Source organism: Dromaius novaehollandiae, chromosome 16, assembly GCF_036370855.1.
Source record: "Dromaius novaehollandiae isolate bDroNov1 chromosome 16, bDroNov1.hap1, whole genome shotgun sequence".
NCBI lineage: Eukaryota > Metazoa > Chordata > Aves > Casuariiformes > Dromaiidae > Dromaius > Dromaius novaehollandiae.
Window position 1 is genome coordinate 8,372,157 of NC_088113.1, and position 20,872 is coordinate 8,393,028.

A 20,872-nucleotide genomic window follows, 5' to 3' on the forward strand; every position below is an offset into this window, starting at 1 on the left:
CAGCAAATTTACCTTTTGACTAAATAGATAATGTTTAAATTCAGTTTGCAGTCTGACTAAAAGCAGAACAGACCATCATTATGAGTTGTTTTAAGAGTAAAACAAACTCTCTCTCTTTGTGCTTTATCATGGACTTATGTTTCAGTTTAAAGAGTACAGCAATAAGCATGTATATGGTAAATAACTTTAGGTTGCTGCAAAATGCAGGTTTGCGGCTGGGCCCCTCTCCTGCTGCACAACGTACTCCAGCTTAAATTTGATTGGAAATTCAGTTCTCACAGTGAACAACACACTTGCTTCTACAAAGGAATAATCAATACTAACTGCTGAATTGAAACCTAAGCTGACTCCATTGGTTTTGTAAGAGCTGTAAACCATTAGGCTGGAAAAGATAAGACTGTGGGAAAATATCCAAATCCTAATTGGTATAAAAACAGTGAACAAGTGATGGCTTACTGTCTTCTAAAAGCTGCAGGGCATCAAGATAAGTTATGCTGCAGGTTCAAAACGAAGAATATGAGAGACTTGTTGATGATGAAGTGAGGGGTTTGTCGCCACAGGATGCGATTATACATATTTTTTGGATTCAAAATGATACCCAGACCTACTATTAGAAGAATATGCTAGGGCTATTACTCGTTAGGATATCACCTGTGCATAGGAAGTCCTGTGGTCACATGTTCTTCAAAGAGTGTTTGAGGTGAGTATTGTTACATATCTGCTTTCTTCTCATATGGTTCCTAAAGCATCTGGCTCTGGTGACTCTGAGATAGGATGCAGGCCTAAATGGAGCTTCAGCCTGGTCCTGATTGGCTATCTGGGTAATAGAGGAGGTAGAAAAGGCAGCTAACTGTCTTCAGATAAGCTCAGACTTGGACTGTTAATCCTATATCTGGATGCCTCAAGGCATACCAGTTTTCAAGATTGGTAATACAATTTTATGGGCGTTAAAGAACGTGGAAAACCATGCCATACTAAAGTGCAATAATGTTGCACCCCAGCTAAGCATCCTTTCTGATCTGAATTTGTGTCAGTGAACTGGAGTAGAATATTTGATACTCCATTGCTATTCAAGCCATTTTTGACACACCTTTGGCTATTGTGAGAGACAACATTCAAGATACAGAAATTGTTTTAATGCTTATGGTAGCCAATTAGGTAAAAGCGTGTTGTGCATGAAACCATTCCAGAAAGAAAACTTAAAAGGGTATCTGTGATAGGTAGTTACGCTACTTTTAAATGTTTGGCCAAACCATTCCAACTGTTTTACTTGTATTAATTCCAAGCAGAGCTACCCAATGCAGTACAGAGGTGCCAGATCAGGTGCTTAAACAGCTTCAAGGAAGCATAGTCTTATAATCTCCCAAATATTAGCTGTTGATTTGTCACTTTATCCCCACAATAACTACAGTAACTAATGAACTTGGACAAAATGTTCACAGTCACAGGCTGTTCTAAATATATTGGTCATCACTTAATTACTTGACTTAGCATGAACGTTGCAGAACGGGATTCATTTTATCCAATTGAATTCAGTTCTCTGATATGTTTGCTGTGGAGCTGCATGAGTATTAGTGCTGGCACAAAAAAGTGGAATGAGTGTTGGGTAGGAGGGCAGTAGGCGGCAGCGGTGTCACTTTTGGCAGTAGAGCTGGCTAAAAGTCTCATAAAACACTGCTGTGATGCTTGTGTGGTAAGGTTTTCTCATAGCCCCGTGAAGAATTTGGATGCCTATTTTCTATTCCTTATAATTGGAATAGGGCGCACACAAGCCTTAGGGAGTTTGGAATATTTCCTTCTGAGAGCTGACTTATGCCACCTGAGATGATAAGAAGCCGATAAGTCTCCTATCTGGCTCTTTTTTATTGGGGTTCTTGATTATGTGAGGAGCAGCAGGAGGAACTGTAACAATGAAAAAACTTTACGGGGAGGGGAGGGAATCTGTGGACAGGAAAATTTAACTGATGCTCTGAGGGCCTTTGCCAATGATCATAGGGCTGCTATTGATTAAGTTGCTATGTAAGCAGCCTTAATCTTTAGGATGTTTATCCTCACAAGATGCGTCCTGCAAGCTGACAAAATACAACTGTCAGTTCAGAGATGGACAAGTGGCTCACGTTTGGTCCTCAAAGCAGCCTGTAACCTTATTATACAATTCACTTATCGCCTAATTCAGGTCAAAGAATACAAAAGTACAGGTTGTAATTTAACAGACTTAGTGAGCTCAGTCTATTTAATCTAAAAGAGAGCTCAAACTGGGTTCCACCTTTCTTTCACAGGGTCCCTAAGATCTGTTCTGAGTGGAAACATCACGTCAGTGAGAAGCCCTGGAGACTAAACACAGATCATGTGTTTAATGTCCCAGATTTGCGTTTGAGCTGCATACTAGGTTTGCTTCTGGTCTTCAAGGCTTCTTACATTTCCTGTGCCATAGCGACTTCAAACACTAACAGTTCTTTGCTAAATCTCCACTAGGACACCAAGATTAGAACTCTTTGCTCCAGTTATTAATCTCTGAAATACTTAATGTGCTGTGTAAGACAGCATTTCAGAAGAAAGAGAAGATGCCCATGAACTGTCACTTAAAATTTAGGATTATCCCTTCAGAGACAGCCTGCAATGATCCTGTAGCAGCCAGTCATAAACCAGAAGTTTTGAAGCTTGTATAGGATGAGCAGGGAAGGGGAGAATGTTGTAATGGATTTAACATTATCCCCAGAGTCATATGGTGGGATTTCCACCCCAGTTGAATGTATCAGGCTTAGAGCAGCTGTTCTGATTCCCATTATTCATCCTCACTGCTATTTTGCAGATAGTGAGCCAGTTCCTAAACATCAACTTCAGTGAAGCTTCTCAGTCCTAAATGACTCAAACTCCTGCTTATCCAGCAGGTTTTGCTGGATGTTCTTTAGGCTGTTTCTTGCTCCCTCTTTTCAGATGCTCAGTTTTCTACGATTAGTTGATGCATAGCTTTTGTTCTCCCTGTTCTTCACATAAGCCCGGCCCTAGCTCTTAGGGCAGCAAAGTGTCATATTTCAAGGGTGTTTTTTAAATTATTATTCTATTACTTCTTATGCCTGTAGAGATCTCCCCCCCCCCCCCGCCTCTTTTTGAGCAGTTGAGTTTGTTTCCATTTCATAATGCAACAGAGACCATAATGAGTACTGCACTAAGAATCGGGAGACTGGAATTTGTTGTCATCTCATGACAAGCTGTGGCTGTTTGCTTAGACCTTGGTTCTGTGCCCAAGCTCTTGTAACAGCAAAATTAAACTAAAAATGAAGCGATGAGTCTTCATGCTAATAGTGGAACAGTGTGCAGTTACTACAGAAGACTACTGGAGAGCAGTGGGAAGGCTAAAAAGGGATTGGGGGGTTGGGGGGTGTCAGACAAAATCACAGGTAGTAGATGTATCTATGCTTAATGCACAGGTGGCCATAAGCAACTGGAAGATCTTTAAATAATGTACTTCCTGAAGCTGAAAGAACAACACAGTATGGTAAGAACCACTTTATACACATATTCTTTCTCTCATTTAAATTGATTGCTACTGATCACTGTCAGAATATGTGACAAGCCAGATTTATGGTCTGACTTGGACTCTTTTTTTTGCCTTTAATATTCCTGTTTTCAAGCAGGACAGGATTTCTTAAGCTTTTTGCTTGTTTCAGGACTTAGATGAAGTACCAAGGAGCTTCTTCCTTTGTTAGGAAATAAATGCCTTTTACTGATGGGGAAAAGCATCTTTTGTGTTGCCAAGGAGATTCTGTGAAGGCATGCAGGTTCCTGCATTTCTGGTAGGCCATAGTCAGGTTGTTAAGAGGAACCTAATCCCTGGTGGAAGCTCGGTGTGCTGCTCTCAGTAGGTCTGGCTGGACAAATGAGGTTTACAGCAAGCAAGGAAATAAGTGTGGCTCTATTCAGACCTTGGTCAAATGAATTCCAGAGGAGAGATACCTTTAGAAAGCATCTGAGCTACTAGCATCCAGAAGAAATGAGACAGGATACCTCCGCTGTCAGAATATGCAGCTTTTAAACTGCAGTCCTATCACGGGTTTTACATTCAAAATGCTTTAGCCTACTGAGAAACATGATGGACAGTGAAGTACTGGCTCTCCAGTTTCCGTTTTGAAGACCACGTCGCATTGGGTGCCTTCTGTTACATGAGGACCAAGAGTGCATGATGGACCTCTCCATGTGGGAGAAGTTCAAGGAGTGATGGTAACCCGTGACCCCCAAAAACTAGTACCTGGTGTACGTGGTACAGATGTAGCAGGCTGTTTCCCAAGTGCCCAAGCTTCTCGGGACGGATGGGAGACTGTCTATTGCACTGAGGCCCCCTGATTTTCCTTCTCTCTAAACTATCATGCTGTTTCTGCACCTCTTCCTGCTGAATCCTCCACACTACTAAACCACTCAATACAGCCGGTGGGAAAATCATCGTGTAAGAGCATGGGAAGCTGAGGATTTGTTGCATTTTCTGAGGCTTGCTGGGGGGCAAGTTTGAGTCTGTAAAAACAAACTTTTTGGAAAGTCTCATCTTTCCACTAAAGATTTTGATGTGGAGATTCTGTTCTTCAGGGTGTTCTCAGTGTCTTCAAAGGATAGTGGTGATAATTAAGAAAAACTAGCCTGACTCATTGACACTTGTTTCTGCAATTTGAATGGCAGCCCAACCATGTCCAAATAAGAAAAAGTCCTGTTGGTCTAGTCTTTCTGCTCTGCTTTGAGGTCTAGTAGAGACTTTCACAGTGCTCTTCTAGACAGCTTTAGAAATAATTTCAATTGTTGATAAACTTTGCAATGGTGCCTAACTAAATGTTGCTATTGCATCTCTTTAAATTGTTTTGTATACATGATAGTCTGGTACAAAAACTTGTATAGACCAAATATTAGCTCCGACTGCAAATACCAGGGAAGTAACACTGTGCATGACCCCAAAACCATTGTTTGAGGCACCAGCCTGGATTCATCAAGGATTGTCTCCTCCAGGCAGTCTTCAGGCTGTCCAGATCATTACCTGTTTCTTCTTCTGCTGTTCCTTTCACTGTGGGCATCAAGTGCCTTCCGGTGTTTTGTCTATTACATTTAGATATATCCACCTATTCTGGAAGACTTCAGCTAACCTCTTGTCAGTATTCCATAGGCAGAATGCCTTAAAAAGGGCCTGAATTGTTTTCTTAGATGTATTCACAGTAAACATGCCTTTGGGATTCTGCTACAGATTATTACAGAGCATTAGGAAGGTTATTACAAGGTAGATGCCATCTGCTAGCACATGAGTTGTAGATATTAGTAATTTCTTGCATAACATCAGTGGTAGCTTGTCTAGTTTTAGGCAAAGTGGCTCCAATTTCTGAATGTGACAGATGTGACAGGGTTAGGTTTTTTTGTCATCTTTTAAACTTTTTTTATCCCTTGGGTGAAGCATGTGTATCCTCACGATGTTCCTCACTGGTACTGTTTCTCAGCACTGGGAAATGTATTTAAAAACCTGATCCTTAGATCACTAGATTCTTGGTGGGGTTTTTTTTGTTTTTGTGTTTTTTTTTTTTTTTTTTATATACTACAGCTTGGTTAAAATATACCCCACTCCTCCTCTCACCCCAGATTCCTGCCACATACCTGGCATTCCTTCATTTTTAATGAGATGAAGGAGCGGGGGATTTCACCGTCCTGGAATTTTAGAAGAATAATAAGTGGATTTCTTCTGAAAAGCTCCATTTAGGGTACAAAAGCTCCTTGAAAGACAGTCCTTGCCCAGTAACCTTGCTTTTGCTGGTAGTGGCGAACAGAGTTTTAGTTCTTTATTCAGTTGCTACTTTCTACTTGGGCCTTGTTCTAATTGCTACCATTGATGGAGGCTGTGTTGGAGTAAGCTTCTGGTGTCATGACTAGTTGAAGTAGAGGGGACTTGCATCTTTGCAAAAGTCGTGTTAGCGATGCCAGTGCAATTCCTAGGCTGTTGACACTTGACACTTCTACCAGCAGCTTCAATTGGAACAAACTCTCCATAGGACAAAGCAACATAAAGCTTGCCAAGGCAAAATAGTTGTGTTCCAGACTTTACCTTAATAAATGTTAAGGTAATGTATTGGATCAAAGGTTCCTCTAGTCTGCTTCAGATGGTGACCTGTAGGAGATGTCTAGCAATGAGTATAAGAATAGGCTAAGTGTGCAGTGTAGTTTGTCCGCAACACTCACCTACTGTCTAGAAGTTTGTGGCTGATGGTTTTGCTAAGAAGGGACATTGGTTTGCCATACCACAATCAACTGAAAAGGCTATAGTCCCTGGTAAATCCTCGTTGCTGAGAAAGAGTATGGACTTGCACACACAAAAATGACTATTTACAGTGTGACACACGTCGTGTCAATTGGCCAGAGCAGCTTGGTTAAGGTAGGTTGCATAGTGGTTTCAGGCCAGTTGATCTCTGCCCTGAAGTACTCATCCATGTTTTCCAGTAGAAGACATGAAACAGTAGCAATGTGTGTGTAAAACAGGAAGAAGAGACTGCAAATAATTACAGCTAGTTAATATTATGTAACCATCAAGAAATGTAAAACACAGCATTCTCAGAATATGTCCTTACACTGCATCCATTACCATCGTAGGGCTCTGCCCTCTAACACATGTCAGAAAGGACAGATTAAGGTATACAAACTATAGAGCTCTGCAGGGACATGGATTTTGGAATAACATCACCATGTTGGACTATGAACATCCATTTCAGAGGTGCTATGCCCAGAGCTTGAAGTCTGAGTTGTGATGGTTTTCTGAGCCTGCAGAGAAGCTGCTGCAAATAGCCCAGAACTGTACTCGCATGGTGAAGGCACTGAGACAGGACACTGAGAGGCCAGTGAGCCCTGCTGTACTCCCTTCTTTAGGAGAGGGGCATTGCAGATACTTCACATTGGGTCTGCACTGCAGCTTTCTGCAAAGGCACGGAGAGCTCTGAGTCCTGTTGTGTGAGGGCCCGGGGTTGCTTTAATGCAGCTCCACCATGGCAAAGGGCCATGGGTTGTTCTGTCTGCTGAAGAAACAATGAAGATGAAAGCTTTGTTTTTGCTTGTGATGGACACCTTCATGTTGAAGGGCGGGCACAGATGGAAGGAACTTGGGGGCCAGGGGGCTCTTTTTTGCTTTTATCCTTTGTTAAATGCTGGTGGCTTTTTGTTGTGGGAACTGCTGTGACCTCTCTTTGGGTTTTGTTTATGCACTTTGGCTGACATTGTTTGCAGTAGGCCTTTGATATTCAGCAACGGGAGTGTCCCCTGGCCTGGGAACAGGAAGGCAGTTGAGGCTGACTGCCTACAGCCCTGCTGCAGCCCTGGAAGAGCGGCTCGTGCCCTTCTGTGGTGGCACTGTGCAGGGGTCGGAGCTCTTCATCTCCTGGAGGAGACAACTGATTGAGTCCCTCTCTTTTGGTTTTGTTTCGGATTTTTGGGGGGTTTTTTGTTTGTTTTTTGGGGGGTTTTTTTGGACTGTCCCTAAGTTGGTGACTTGCACCTACCCTGTGGTATTAGGATCCCACATTAGCAGCAGGCACAGTTGATAGTTGATGTTCAAGTGGGAGCAGCCAGCCCCTAGTGCTACACTGACAGCTGGTAAAGAAGTGAGATGGAGCTAAGTGGCATCTATGTGAATTTGTTGTCTTTTTTTAGGAAGAAAAGAACCAGTATAAAAGCTGTGTAACTTCCTGTGTTCAGACCACAAATTTAAGCCTGGAAGAGTTGGGAAATGCTAAACACCTGATCTGTGCAAGCTTTGTTCAGGCCTCCTGGACAATGTGTCCTGCAATGCTTGATTACCTGATGGTATGCCAGCCTTGTCACACCCCTGTCACATTTTATCCTTAGCTTAGAAGCTGAGTTGAGACTGCGGTGGGAAATGAATAATTCCCCAACTTCTGAAAGCCTGACTTTACAACATAAAACTTGCATCTACATACATTTTGCAATAGTTCATGTTCACAATAGGTTTTGTTTCTGCCCCTCACGCTCTAAATCTGTGTGTCTGGATATAGAGTGAAAACAATTTTCATAATGATGAAATGGAGGAGACAATTCATATTTATGATAAAGTTATTACCACTCAGCCCATCCCTTGATCACATTTTAAGAATCCTAATGAATACTGGGTTTTGACAACGCAACAGATTTCCTAGGCTTCAAAGAAGACAATTCCCAGGAGCCATAAAACCTTTAAGTGTGTTTACACAACTCAAAATACACTTTATAATATTTTATCACCCTTCAATTCACTATGCTGTTTCACACACTGGGATTTGAAATATGTATAAGCACTGTTTGTGATGTGTGCCTTATAGGGATATTTGAAATGAGTCTTTAATTGCAAGTTTAGTGAGCTGTAAATGGCAGTTTTTACAACCAGTCATCATTTTGATCAGGAGAGCTAGCAGTCAAGGACAATTGTTTTTTTCAGGTATCAAAGTACCTTTATGATCTGGGAAGTAAGTGTCAGAGAGAGGTTTTATCTCAAGCCATGGACTTTATGGGGATGCCTAGGTATGTTGTCACTATTACAAGGAGACCTTTATCTTTCGAATGTTCTCCAATACACTGCGTGATGCTGGAGCAGACATACTGAGCTCTTCAGAGCTACCTAATAAGTAGAACTGGTTCCTATTCTGCAAGAATTTCTGTAAGAAAACAAACAAATAAATAACCCCCCAAAGCTCACTGTTCTGGTTTAGAATCAAAAATAGCAAGTCAATATTTCCCATAGAAAGAATTTTCTCCCCCTAACTTGCTCTAAAACAGATATGGTGTCAGTTTTCTCTTTTTCCCCTTTCTAGAAGAGTGTTTGAGCTGCTCCAGCTCCTGAATCGAAGGAAGTATTTTTCTAAAATGGAGGCAGTTAGAAGGACTACTGTAGCAAATCACTCCCCGGATCAGAGGCAGACTTCTCTGGAGCCACTGACAACAGAAGTCCCCCATCAAGCTAGTCTACTAGCAGGCAAGCAAGGTTCTGCCAAAAGTAACTATTTCAGTTGCTCCCAAGGACTTCATGTCCTTGGCACATTTTTGCTTCGCAGACTTTGTCAGAAGGTGATCAACCAGGCTCCCTCTTCTTTTTCAAAGAAGACAGCATGGTTTATATCTAGGCAAAAAAAAAAAAATTATTTTTCTCTCACAGGCATCCTAAGGACTTTTTTGAAATTAAATCATAAGCATGTGTATTTTGAAAGTGTTCTGCTCCTTCAAATTCATGTTTCTACTTGAAAGCAAAAAGCTTGTTATTCTCTAAATGTGGCCTCAGCTTCTTGTGGGATGTATAATTTAAACATTTGGAACTTAAGCGCAAGCCTTTAATGTCATGATTTCTTAATACCACTGCTACAACTGTTTAGATGTACAGGTCATTTGATTATAGTTTTATGTTAATTTTATATTAAATGAGGAACGATAATTAATACGATCATGCTTAAGTCTCTTCCTTACCAAACTTAAAGATTGTATAATTTCTCCAGAGAAGAGAATGTTTTCTCAAATGACTAAATTGAAAGATTTTTCAGCAATTTAGCTTGTGGAAAAAGAAGCTTAAGCTGTTAGATAGGATTGAAACAGGATTTAAAATCTGAAATGCCTCATTTCAGATATGGAGAGAGGATCCCAGTGAACCTTGTTTTGTGTTTTCAATATTTGCCTTTCCCAGCTGCAAATGAGGTATAAAGAGAGCAGCATGATTTTCCCCAGAGTCATCCCTTTTCCTCCTCCTAGCACCATTTCATGGAAGCTACAGAATGAAGTCAAAGCTCTCCGAAAGACATGCACAGTTTTTCATTTCTCTCATTTTTTGCATAACTCATGTTCACTAACCATTTCCGAAAGCAGAAAATTTGTATGGAAGTAGAAATCATCCTGCTGTCATAGCTAGCCTCTAGGGCTGGGGTTGACAGCTGGGACTGGAGGAGGGTCAAGAAGTTTGGGGGCCCATGCTGTCCAGACCAAGTTTCCTAGTATGGCTGCAGCACCCCTGTTTAAATTTAACCTTGCTCTGCAATGCTGTGAATCAACATAGCGCAAGTGTAGGCTTATTCTTGGAGTAGTTCATAGCTGCTGCACTGGCACCATTTCAGTGAATGCTTGTGAAACATGGGAGCCTTAGTGCATGGAGATGTTTTCAGAAGCCTCCAATTACATGCACAGCAATGTCAAGCGTACCAGTGCGGACCTCCAAATTGGGGTTGCCCTGGGGAGGTACACTGGGCCATCTTTATCATTTGCGCTTGTGCAGCCTCGGGAGATGCTCCATGCTGGCCACCCTGTCTGAGGGCAAAGCAGACACAAGCGCCACATGGGGCACCTCAGGACCGGTTCCTGCAATGCCCTGAAAACTCCCAAGAGGTTCAAAATCCCAGCGATAGCAACCCACCCCTTTGTCTTCTTATGTTCTGTGTAGCAGAATCTCTGCTGTCAAGTCCTTGAGCCTGGCAACTTTTATCTTTTCCTGATGGAAATGCAATTCCGATGACTTCAGTAGGAATGGAGTTAAGCAACTGCAGCGTGTTTCAGCCGTACCCCTGATATGCTGTAGCCTTGTCCACAGAATGCTGGTTTACTCCAGAGCACTTAGCCAAAATCTTTTTTTTTTTTTTTTTTTTTTTTTTTTTGGTGCAACAAATAAATACATATGTTCTCTTTTCTTCTACCCCCTGCATAGCTGCACAGTGATACCCACTTGTCAGCCTCTTCAGGTGAAAAGGCCACTATGCTAACATTTCACCCTTGGAAGAATACAGTCTGACAGGGAGTCATCAAGAGGGTGTTGAAATAATAACCTGTGACTGAGGATTTGACCTTCAAATTATTTGCTTAAACCTCTAAATGTGGGAGGAGGAGAGTGTGCTTCAAGCTATCAGCTTCTGTGGGGCTGAAAGGAGAAATAAGCACTTATTTTTGCTTTCCTTTGCTCCTTAGCTGGTTCTGTAGTAGCACTTCAGCATTAAATACCCCTCCTAGAACTCTGCTGACATGATTAGCAATAATGGTCAATTAGGTGTACCGGGAAGGGAAGAAGAGGGACTAACAGAGATGTCAATTTTAGCACCAGTGGGACAAAAGAAAATTAATGTTTGCTGAGTAGAAAAGATTTAACACCCTAGCAGGGAAGGGAAGAGAAGGAAAAAAATGTAAGCCTGTGAAAGAAGAACTATAGAAAATATTTAACAATGCTTTTTAGGGCTTGCCAAACAAGCAAAGTGCATTATAGCATTTTCACCTGCTGGTTCACATGGATTTGACTCCTGATTCATGATTATATAACGTGTTTTGCAGCGTAGGTTTTAAGAAGGCCCTGAAGGTAAGTGGATCCATGTGCTGTTGTATTGTTCAGGAACAGAATGTGGTTTTGTGCTCTTGATAGACGTGGAAATTTGCAGCAGGTCAGGTCTGAGCTGCTGAGGGATTAGGTCAGTATCAGCTCTGGATGCTGCCTTGAGGCAAACTGCATTTTTCAGAGGAGGAAGGGGAGGAAAAAAAAAAAGCAATACCTGAAACTTAACTAATCACCTGCCTTTGAGTAAGTGCAGCATGAGCTCCTCAGCACCTCCGCTTTGCTTTATAATGTGCAGTTAATTATATGGCACATTTGGTTGGAGCGCTTCTAATCCTCAAGGGATAAAAGTGATTCTGCACAGCTGTGGCTGTGTTTTGGGCTTTCTGAGGGTTTTTGGTAACTGAGCTGTGGTGTTTAGTCACTGGGTGCCTGGCTTAATTTAGGTGAGTAGGAAGCAAACTCAGAGAGATGAGTTTCGGCAAAAAGAGTGTGTGTCTGTGCACCTAAGCAGTGCAGCTTTACTTCATGGGTGTTTTATCCTCAGCAACATAGTTCTAGAAACTCTAGACTTCCTGACTTTTCATTTGTATTGGCTGTGTTTGAGAGGGGGATGTAGAAAATGGGCTACCTCACCTGAAATAGGTTTTGGTCCTGTCTGTCGTGTGTTGTTTCTTCATTCTTTGTTGGGGTACCTCTCCTCACTGGTGTAACTGCCCCTGGCATATCCTGCTGCTGCCTCCAGGCTGTTAATTAGCAATACTCCAACTCATATTCAGCCCTTGGCTCAAGCTTCTGGTTGGCTTAAGCTTTGCGGGAGCCGCAGCTGGCTCAGGATGGGACCCTGAAGTCGCTTTTGGCAGGAAGGCATTTCTGACCCCTGCTTAGCGAAGCCTCTGCCTGTGGAGCAGCAGAGCTTCCCCAGCCCAGCTGCTGGCCCTGAGGCTCTCTCTGATTGAGAGAGGCTCACTTCAGATGGAAAATAGATGTTTCCAGAGAGAAAACAAGAGAGAAAAGAAGCTGCCGACAGATCTGGGGCTAAGGCAATGTTCTTGTAACTTTTAAGTTAAGAGAAGGCTTGATGGTAACTCTCAGGCAGGGTTTCCCGCTGTAGATCTTCGCTGATGAGACCCTGGCAGGAGAACTGAGGCGAGGGGTGAGGTGGCACACCAAAGATCACCAGCATCAGAGCTGTTGACTCCCCTTCCTTAGGGGTCAGCTAGCTGAAAATAAAATGTAACATGGAGTCTCCCCTATAACTTTTTCCTCTCCTTTTGCAAGTTTTCAATTTTTACCCTGGGAACCCGCCCTTGCTGTTGCTGTAGACGTTTGCAGTCAGGTTGAACACTGGAAGTGGTTAAGGGTGGTATATGGAAGGAAGACCAGCTTGTAGTGTTGCTTTGATGTGTCTGTCACAGTGTGGACAGCTGCTCTGAGGCCTGGTGGGCACACATAAAGCTAATACCTCTGTTACATTTATCAGTGCTGCTCAAGTTGGTGCAGCAATGAAGCCAGTGCTTCTCCCCCCACCACCTCCCCAAGGGATATGTGCCAAACAGTGCTGGGGAGGCAGAGACCTTTCTCTTAAGTGTTGTGGATATGTTAAGGCCAGGGCTGAAAAAGAGCATTCAGGTTGAGCAAGTTTAGTCAGTGGGCAGCTGTGCCAGCAAGCCAAGCCACGACCGCTGTGTCTCCCACGAGCGCTTTCCTTTACGAGCCTGCCGGTTGCACTGGGACCGGCTCAGCGCATCCTGCGGCTACCCGCCACCTAAGAGCGCTGCGGGTGCAGGTGCTGCTGCTGAATGAAAGGGGCCCTTTTCTGGCGTGAATGCGTGGGAAGGGGGCACACAGAGCAAACAGATGAGCTATTCAGGTTGGTTTTTTTTCCTCTGGGAGCTGGCCTGTGTTGTGGATGCTGGCTCGATCTGCACTGGCTTGTCTGATTGTGGGTATTCTTGATGGCAGTCAAGAGAAAAATATCTTCTCACGGTTCTGAGACTGGAGATGTCTTACTTGTTCCGGACCTAGGACATGGCCTGTGTTTTGACCCAAGATGAAAAGGCACAAAAAGTGCTAACATTTTAAATCGCAAATCCAAATTCGGTGACCTTCTAGGCGCATCATAAAAGGCATCAGTTGGTCAAACTTTGAAAGAAGGAAAAGTGAATAGTTCTCATAGCAGGAAAGAGGTGGAGAGGCATTGGCTGAGGTCTTGAGGGGTTAACGCTGCCGAGATTTAATTATGTTGTTACTGTGCAATGCTAGAGCACTTAAAACCTTGAACAGCAGTCATTTTGGTTATTTTTAAGTTGAAAGCAAAAGGAAGTTTCCTGTAGCACCTGCTTTAAATGGCCAGAGTACAAATAAGGCTGCAACCCAGGGGCCCAGCCAGTTATACACCTCTAGCACATCCTTAGCTGAACGTGCAGCCTCTTCTCTGCGGTGTTCCTGTCACACCTTTAGGCAGGGACAGGTCTCATCCCTCTCTCGTGTTGCAGTTTTATTCCAAGGACTCTTGTTTGGGTCTCCCCGTTGAGCCCTGCCTGAGGCTATGGTGCCACTTGACATAGATGTGCGATAGCCAGTGGAAACCGCGACAATAACACCTTTCAGCATCACTGTGGTCCTGGGAGAGCCCAGCCCTGGCCAGGCTCTGCGGGTGGTTCCCAGGGTCTCCTCTCGCAAGGCCAGCACTCAATTTTAACGCAGCAAATGGCCAGACTTTGCCACTCGCCTTGGCAGAGCTGAAATTTCAGGACTGGGCCTTACTAGGGGATCTGTAAGTGCTCAGCAGCCTAATCTGGCTTCAGGTGATATCGGTGGGAGCAGACTAAAACTGAATATTCGTAACTTTTGGAAGTGTCACTTCTTCCAACTTTGGATCAGGTTTAGATTTTGTTACCTGTTCGTGGTCAGGGGTAGGAATGTCTCCTCATAACCATGTACAAGTGTTTTAACATCCAGCTGTAGTCTGCAAATTGTAGTTATTTCTTAGAGCATGCGATTTAAGACCCAGCAAAGAAAATCCATGTTTGCAGCAAATACTTGCTTACAGCTGTGAGACTTGCTGGATATAAATCAGTATTTCTGGTGACATCACTGATGCTTTATACCCCTTCCCCGTGCCTCTGAAATGCCCTCACCAAGAAAATTTAAGGCCTTACTAAAGGAGCTTAGCTAGACTATTTTGAGCATTTTACATTGTTTATTGTTGTCCTGAAATGCTGAGCAGGGACCTCTAAGGAAGAGCGAGATCGTTTAATCCACCGCATTTGGGAAGCTTTGGTGGCTGTTTCTTTTTGCGAGCCTTTGTCCCGAGCCGGCGAAGCAGGATGCAGAGGTCTGTACGCACAGCAACATCTTCCGCTTTAACCACGACAAGGACCTCTTGGGAATAACTTGGGGCACATTTCTGAGTATCTCGTCGGATGGAGAGAAACGCCTCTGTCCGCACTGCAGCCGGCTGTAAGTTAGCTGTAGAAATGAGTGCTAAATTCTTTCTTAGAGTCCCTCTCAAGAGAGAAGCTGTGGAGTTATGTTTCTCTTACGCATCTGGTGAAAGGAATGTGTGGTAGTCCCTTTAAAAAAAAACAACAAAAAACTCAGTTTAAGCATCACGAATTCCCCTTCTTTCCTTCTCCTCCAAAAAGATTCCCCTGAAAACCCCTTAGAAAATGAAGGGTTTCAGATGAGAGGCTTAGGCCGGCTGGCAGAGCGTGCGTCTGCGGTGCCCCGAGGGTGCTGCAGAGCCCAGGGAGCACCCAGCTGCTGCTGACCGACCCGGTCCTTTGGGGCTGGGTTTAATGCTGTAAGTCTTGAATTCAAGTTCTGCTGGCAGTCGGCACTTGAGTCACTGCATTATTAACTCCGCTGGGATTCGGCACTTGGAGTTTGAGGCTGACTCGTTTCAAAAATTGGGGCTTTTATTCCTTTGCCTGTGGGTGGAATTAAAAAAAAAAAAAAAAAAAAAAAAAAGGAGGTAGTAGGGAGAATTAAATGACAAACAGTTATCAAAATTCACAAGCTCCTTATGCTTTGCAAGAACTTTACCCGAAGCCCTTCTTTCATTCATATAATGCCAGTATCCCTCCTCCCCTTATATTTTCCTGGGAACTCGAGCAGTGTGGTAATGCTTTGTTTCTCTCTGTGCTAAGGAGTCCGTACCGCTCCTGTTTTCAGAATCAAATAGATGTGTATACATTGCAGACATTTACATGGTATAGGTGGCAAAGGCTCCTTTTTGATAAATCCATCCCTAGTGGTGTGAGTTTTCATCTATATCATCGCCTTTACAGTAGTTAAATAACTGTATAATTAAACGTGATTTCTAAACAGCCAGCAGGCATTCCTCGCAGGGAGGATGGGACAGTGCATGTCAATGAAAACTTGAAATGAAGCCCTTAGGCTTTCGTCTAGATCATACAGCAAATCTGCTTTTTAGGGCTAGAAAGTAGTAGTTTTATTTCCTAGTAAATTGAGGTAATAGTTTTATTTCTTAGTAAATGGAGGTGGAAATGAACAGCACTATAGTCGGCTGTGAAACAGCCATGATCTTGCTCTTCATGTTTCTCTTAGTATTTATTTTTCTTGTAAGTTCCTCCTTGTGTCAAAACATATTAGAAAGACAAACTCTGTAGGAGAGTAATGTCTGTTATCAGAGTAGCTGATACAACTGGGAAGCAGACACACTTAATAAGCACTCAAGCTCTCAAAGTGGGAAACTTCAAATTAATATTGATCAGAAACAATTTTTCTCATTGCAACTGCTGCGGCACAGAGTATGCTGTCATTAGGGCTTTTCTTGTTAAGGCTATTTTCTTGATTTTTTTGTTGTTTGTTTATTAGGATCTCAATCAAAAGATGGTCAAAATGCCTTTCACTTCTAGCATTGACAAACCTAATTAACTGGAATACATGTGAAAGCAATTAGGACAAATCTAGGCATATACAGAGGCAGAGCCATGCCCAGACTGATTGCCGAATGTGTTAAGAAAGGAGATAACTTTTGCTTGCTTTTAACAAAATGCAGCACAAGTGCGAAAAGTCTGAGATGCTGCAAAATGAAACCTGAGACTCGTGGGGGGAGCGACGTCAGCATCCTAATAACCGTTTACGCACTGGGTGTTCTGCTTATGCTGCGTTAGTGTCTTAATACGTCATTAAAACTGGTTTCAATAGCCTAGAAAATAAGAAATCACTGAAATCGCTGTTACTTTTAGTGTCATGTGTGAGTTGTGTGATACAGTAAATACAGTTTGGGCTGGATATCGTAACATTAGAAATAGAGACTCAAGGTTAGGTAGCTTTGCACTTCTGGTGTCTCCTGATAAGCCCGTGGGTTGGCCTTAGCTCTCGCTGGTTTTAATCGTTGATTATGTGAATGCTCAGATACAGATGTTAAAAACAAAGGCATTGTACCCTTGTCTGGAAACACTGGTCACGTGGGACAAGCTGGGCTCGGTGACACCGCTGAGAACGTAGCCCTGGTTATCTGAGTCCTGCTGCAATATCCTGTTGTGCCTGTCCAGGAACATCACTAACGCTACACCCGGCTGGTAAAGCCACCCTGCTTGCAGAGGGGAGTCATAAACACGGAATATCTATATTTAAATTCCTATTACGTGGTCCCCGTTTCTCGCAGCTTTATGTCCCCATGTGTTGCTTTCCTGGCGTGTGGCTGCCAAGGCCAGATTCAAATCCTACTAAAACTAATGGGGGCTCTTTTCTTAACTCTAGAAACTAGATCTGGCCCTAAAAGATGGACAAAGACTTCTAAGACTCCTGATCCTAGTGAGGCTATTATGCTTCTAGCTATCAAATGTGTAGTCTGCTGAGCAATGTCGTTAAAGATGCATGAACTGTGAGGATCTCCATTTCCTAACGGGGCAGCAGCGTGTGCTGCTTAGGGCTCGACGTGGCAGCTCGAGCACAACTCCAGGATTAGGGGAGTCCTCAGGCTCACTTTTTCCTTCTCGTGTGGTCAACAGATGAACTAAGAATGGCTCTTAAAGTCAGGCAAGGGGGCAAGAGCTCTCTCAACTCAGCTCTCGCAATATGCTCCTGTTCAGGGGCGGATGGACACACGGACACGGATGCACAGACGCCCCCAGGCTCAAACAAAAGCGCAGGCCCTTCTTGCCGTTGATGAGGAAGAGCTGCTCTCCTCTGCTAGGCAAGTGATGTCCCCATGGAGCATCGCAGGTGATGATGGCTTGGCGTCCTAAGAAAAGAAGCCATAGGAGACTCAGCAGGGGGAGGGGACTGCAATGCCAAATACAGCCCAAATATCAGCTGAAATAGAAGTTAAATATAAGTGGCTGGTCTTTGGGTGCCCGTCCAGAAAAACAAAGGTGCCTGATCACGCTTGGGAGAGGCTGGTACCAGCAAGAGAGGAGAGGGCCTGTTTGGAGCGAAAGGACGAGAGGCGTGGGAACAAAGGGATGGAAATGCTCCATGAATAAACCTCACCTGGAAACGCAAAGGGGAAACTCCTCTGAACAGCAGCCCAGAGTGGGGGGATTGAACCAGCTTCAAGATGCAGCCAAGCAGGTTCATCTAAGAGCTTACAGGATACAAACACCTGCAAAGACTAAGGGCTTAGTTATGATTCAGGCAACTTGTTTGTAGTTCTTCTGTGCTAAAAGGCTCTGAGGCCAAGTTTTTCTCTGAGACTGAAATCCATAATACATTCAGCAATTGTATTTCTAATCAGAAATGTCAGACACACCCTTAAACACTTCAACCTGTCAAATACCTGAATGCCACAGAGGATTTTATGGCTAAACATTCTGTGCACATAGTGTAAATCACATTATTGCACAAAACTTGCTGGAACTGGGGAGAAAGCTTACAGGTGACAATAAGCCACTGATGAATTTCAAGCTCAGTGCACAGAGATATTTTAACAAACCACCAGTAAGCAGGTACCCAGTGCAAGGTGGAAGGCTCTTCAGTGGGAACAGTATGTTTCTCCTGTGGTAGTGCTCAGACCTCCCTTATAAGCAGTACCATCTTCTGTCCTCTATAAAATTGCCATTTGCTTTCCAAATCAGTGTTGCTTTCAGTATTGACCATGAGACAACAGGTCTCTTCAGTTCCTGTGTTCTAAGGGTATATCTTTGGCTCCAGACTATTTCCATGCCATTTACTTTTTTAATGGATTAAGGAAGCCGGAGGTTAGAGAAGCGTGTCCTACTGCTGCAGCTGTTTCATAGGGTGGTGGAGACCCCATTTTGCTATTGCACTAAATTTACTAGTGGCCAAAAAAGCATTCCATAAGTAAGAAAGAAGCAAAGTTCGGCTGGTCGGCCAGCCTGCCTGCCTCTATGGACAGTGGAAAAAACTTGGACGTGCCATGAGACACAGACAGATGCCATAAGGCTCTGAGGAGAAGGTCGGGCTTTGGGAGCCCTGCCGTCCCTCTGGCAGTGACCGGACTCCGTGGCTCTGCGGCTCCTGTTTCTGCATGGGCAGCCTGGGGCACAGCTCTGCTTCAGATGTGGCAGAGATGGTGCAGGGTGAGAACCACCCCTGTTCCCCAAGTGACTTATGGCATGGATGATTTTTTCAAGACTAAAAACTGAGAAATTCAAGGTCATTATCGAGGATGATTGCTTATTTCAGTCAAAGGGAGTAGTCGGGGCTGCAAATAAAATAGCATCATTTTATCTAAAAGCCAAACCGTCATTTAGTGAAGTCCAGCACCACGATGTTTTGGGAGTGTCTTGCTTTGACTAAGAGAATCTTTTCTTTCTAAAATTCTTGAACACTGATCCTAAGGCAGTCCAGAAATGCCTGTTTTCAGATAGCTAGAGGGCCTTACTTCTGACTCAAAGTCCTTTTGGAACATGAGAGCATCTCTGAGGGTTCCCTTCGAAGGAGTTGCTGCCATCTGTACTCCCTAAGGACAGCATCTAGTATAATATGTTAATGCAGTAAGTTTGTGCTATGTCATGACTCTGTAAATTGTACCTAGCATTTAAAGTGTCTTTCCCTCAAAGCTTCTCACAGATACAAAGATACTGGCTTAAACAAGCTTATTTCTGACCTTCAAATTTTCCAGCCAGATGCAAAGTTCCTACCTTGAGACAATCTTTATAATTAATCTTTCCAACCTGCTGTGAAGAAGGTAAGTAACAGGCATTAACTTCAGTCCACGGATTGAAGGAAAGAAACGAGATGCAGAGCTATGATACGTAAAAGGTTTTCAGCCCTCAAACCGAACTACAGGCAGAAAGAAACGCTGCATTTTCCAGGTCTTCCTCCTTCCCCAAGAAAGTGGCCAAGAGACACTAAAACAGTGACTCCCCCACATTTCTGTCTTTCTCTGTAGCATGAGAGAGGCCACAGCAGGGGCACTTTAAGCATTAGGAAAAGATGTGGGGATTAATCTTGAGATTAACGACACTGTTACTGAAGGTCTGCTGCTCCTGGTGGGCAGCGCTCCAGCGCGGTGGGAGCATCATTGCGTTTGTCACTGCAGCCTCTGTGCAGCGTTGGGAGGAGGAAACCAGCACCAAACTGGACCTCTTCCCTCTGCTCCCCAGAACTGGTGAACCGAATGCAGCAGAAGGTCGAGGATGAAGAAGAACATACCGATAATAATGTGAATACAATTTCACATTCAACGCTGGGCAGATGGCCAGCTCCTAACCACAGGGATTTTAACAGGTAACGTTGCAAGCTGTGGATCTTAGCCCATCACTCTGTAATATTTCTTTCCTGTTAAGGCATGAAATCTTGCAGTACAGCCATAGGTCTACCTGGGTCTGACTCTTTGCTGGAGAGAGTTACTCTCCAAAATGATTCCTGGCCTCTCTGCCTGTGAATGGTCCTTCCTCTGTTAAAGTCCTGGATCTTATTACTGGATTTTATTTTGTGTGTCAGTATCATCGCTGGAGCTGCTATAAAACATTTCTCTTGCAAAGGGAGAGAGCTGGCCTCTGTGTCCATGGAAAGTAAAAAGGAGAAATGGATGCCAGCCTTTGATAAGGATGAATCTTACAAACACTGGGGGTTGATCAATTAATCTCTTTCTCTTTTGGCATTTTTTACAAGGTTCAAACTGCCATTGGCTCCATTCCAAGTTTTAATTTTCTTATATTGGTGAGGATACACTGCTGGACTGTTGGGAACTCATTGTGCCATTTTACTGCTCCATGCTGCAATTTGGCTTATGTTTTCCTAGTGCTGATGAAACAGTCACCCCCAAGGTCAGGGCCACTCCTGCAAGCCACCATAAAGCTAATTTCTACTGTTTTGATGCTTCAAGTATGAGAGATTGGTTGTCTTTGCTGACTTCTCTTGTTACTACACATGTTCTCTTTCTGCTGCTGCTGACCTTCCAGCACCTCCTCAGAGGCAGACGTGTACGACCGCTCATCTAGTCTTTGATTTCCTCCCATGGCCTTTACTGAAATCTCTGTGAATATCCCAGATCTGCTTCTGTATCTCTCTGTTAATCCTGCATTTCTGCTGCTGCTTCAGATTCTCCTGTGTCCGCCTGTGCCATTTCTCCTACCAATTTCCTTCCTCTAATTTTCCTTTTTCAGTCACCTTCTGGTAATTCCATGTGCC

General features: G+C 43.6%; 1 protein-coding gene across 1 annotated transcript in view; it reads left to right on the plus strand.

The window, feature by feature from the left end:
• The first annotated feature begins 256 nt into the window (after positions 1-256).
• Positions 257-20,872, plus strand: part of PPP1R16B (protein phosphatase 1 regulatory subunit 16B) — a 93,331-nt gene continuing 72,715 nt past the window's right edge. Inside the window, exons 1-2 of the mRNA XM_026093056.2 lie at positions 257-700; positions 3,432-3,499. The gene's annotated coding sequence lies outside the window, so the exon portion shown is untranslated. The remainder of the gene's footprint in view (positions 701-3,431; positions 3,500-20,872) is intronic.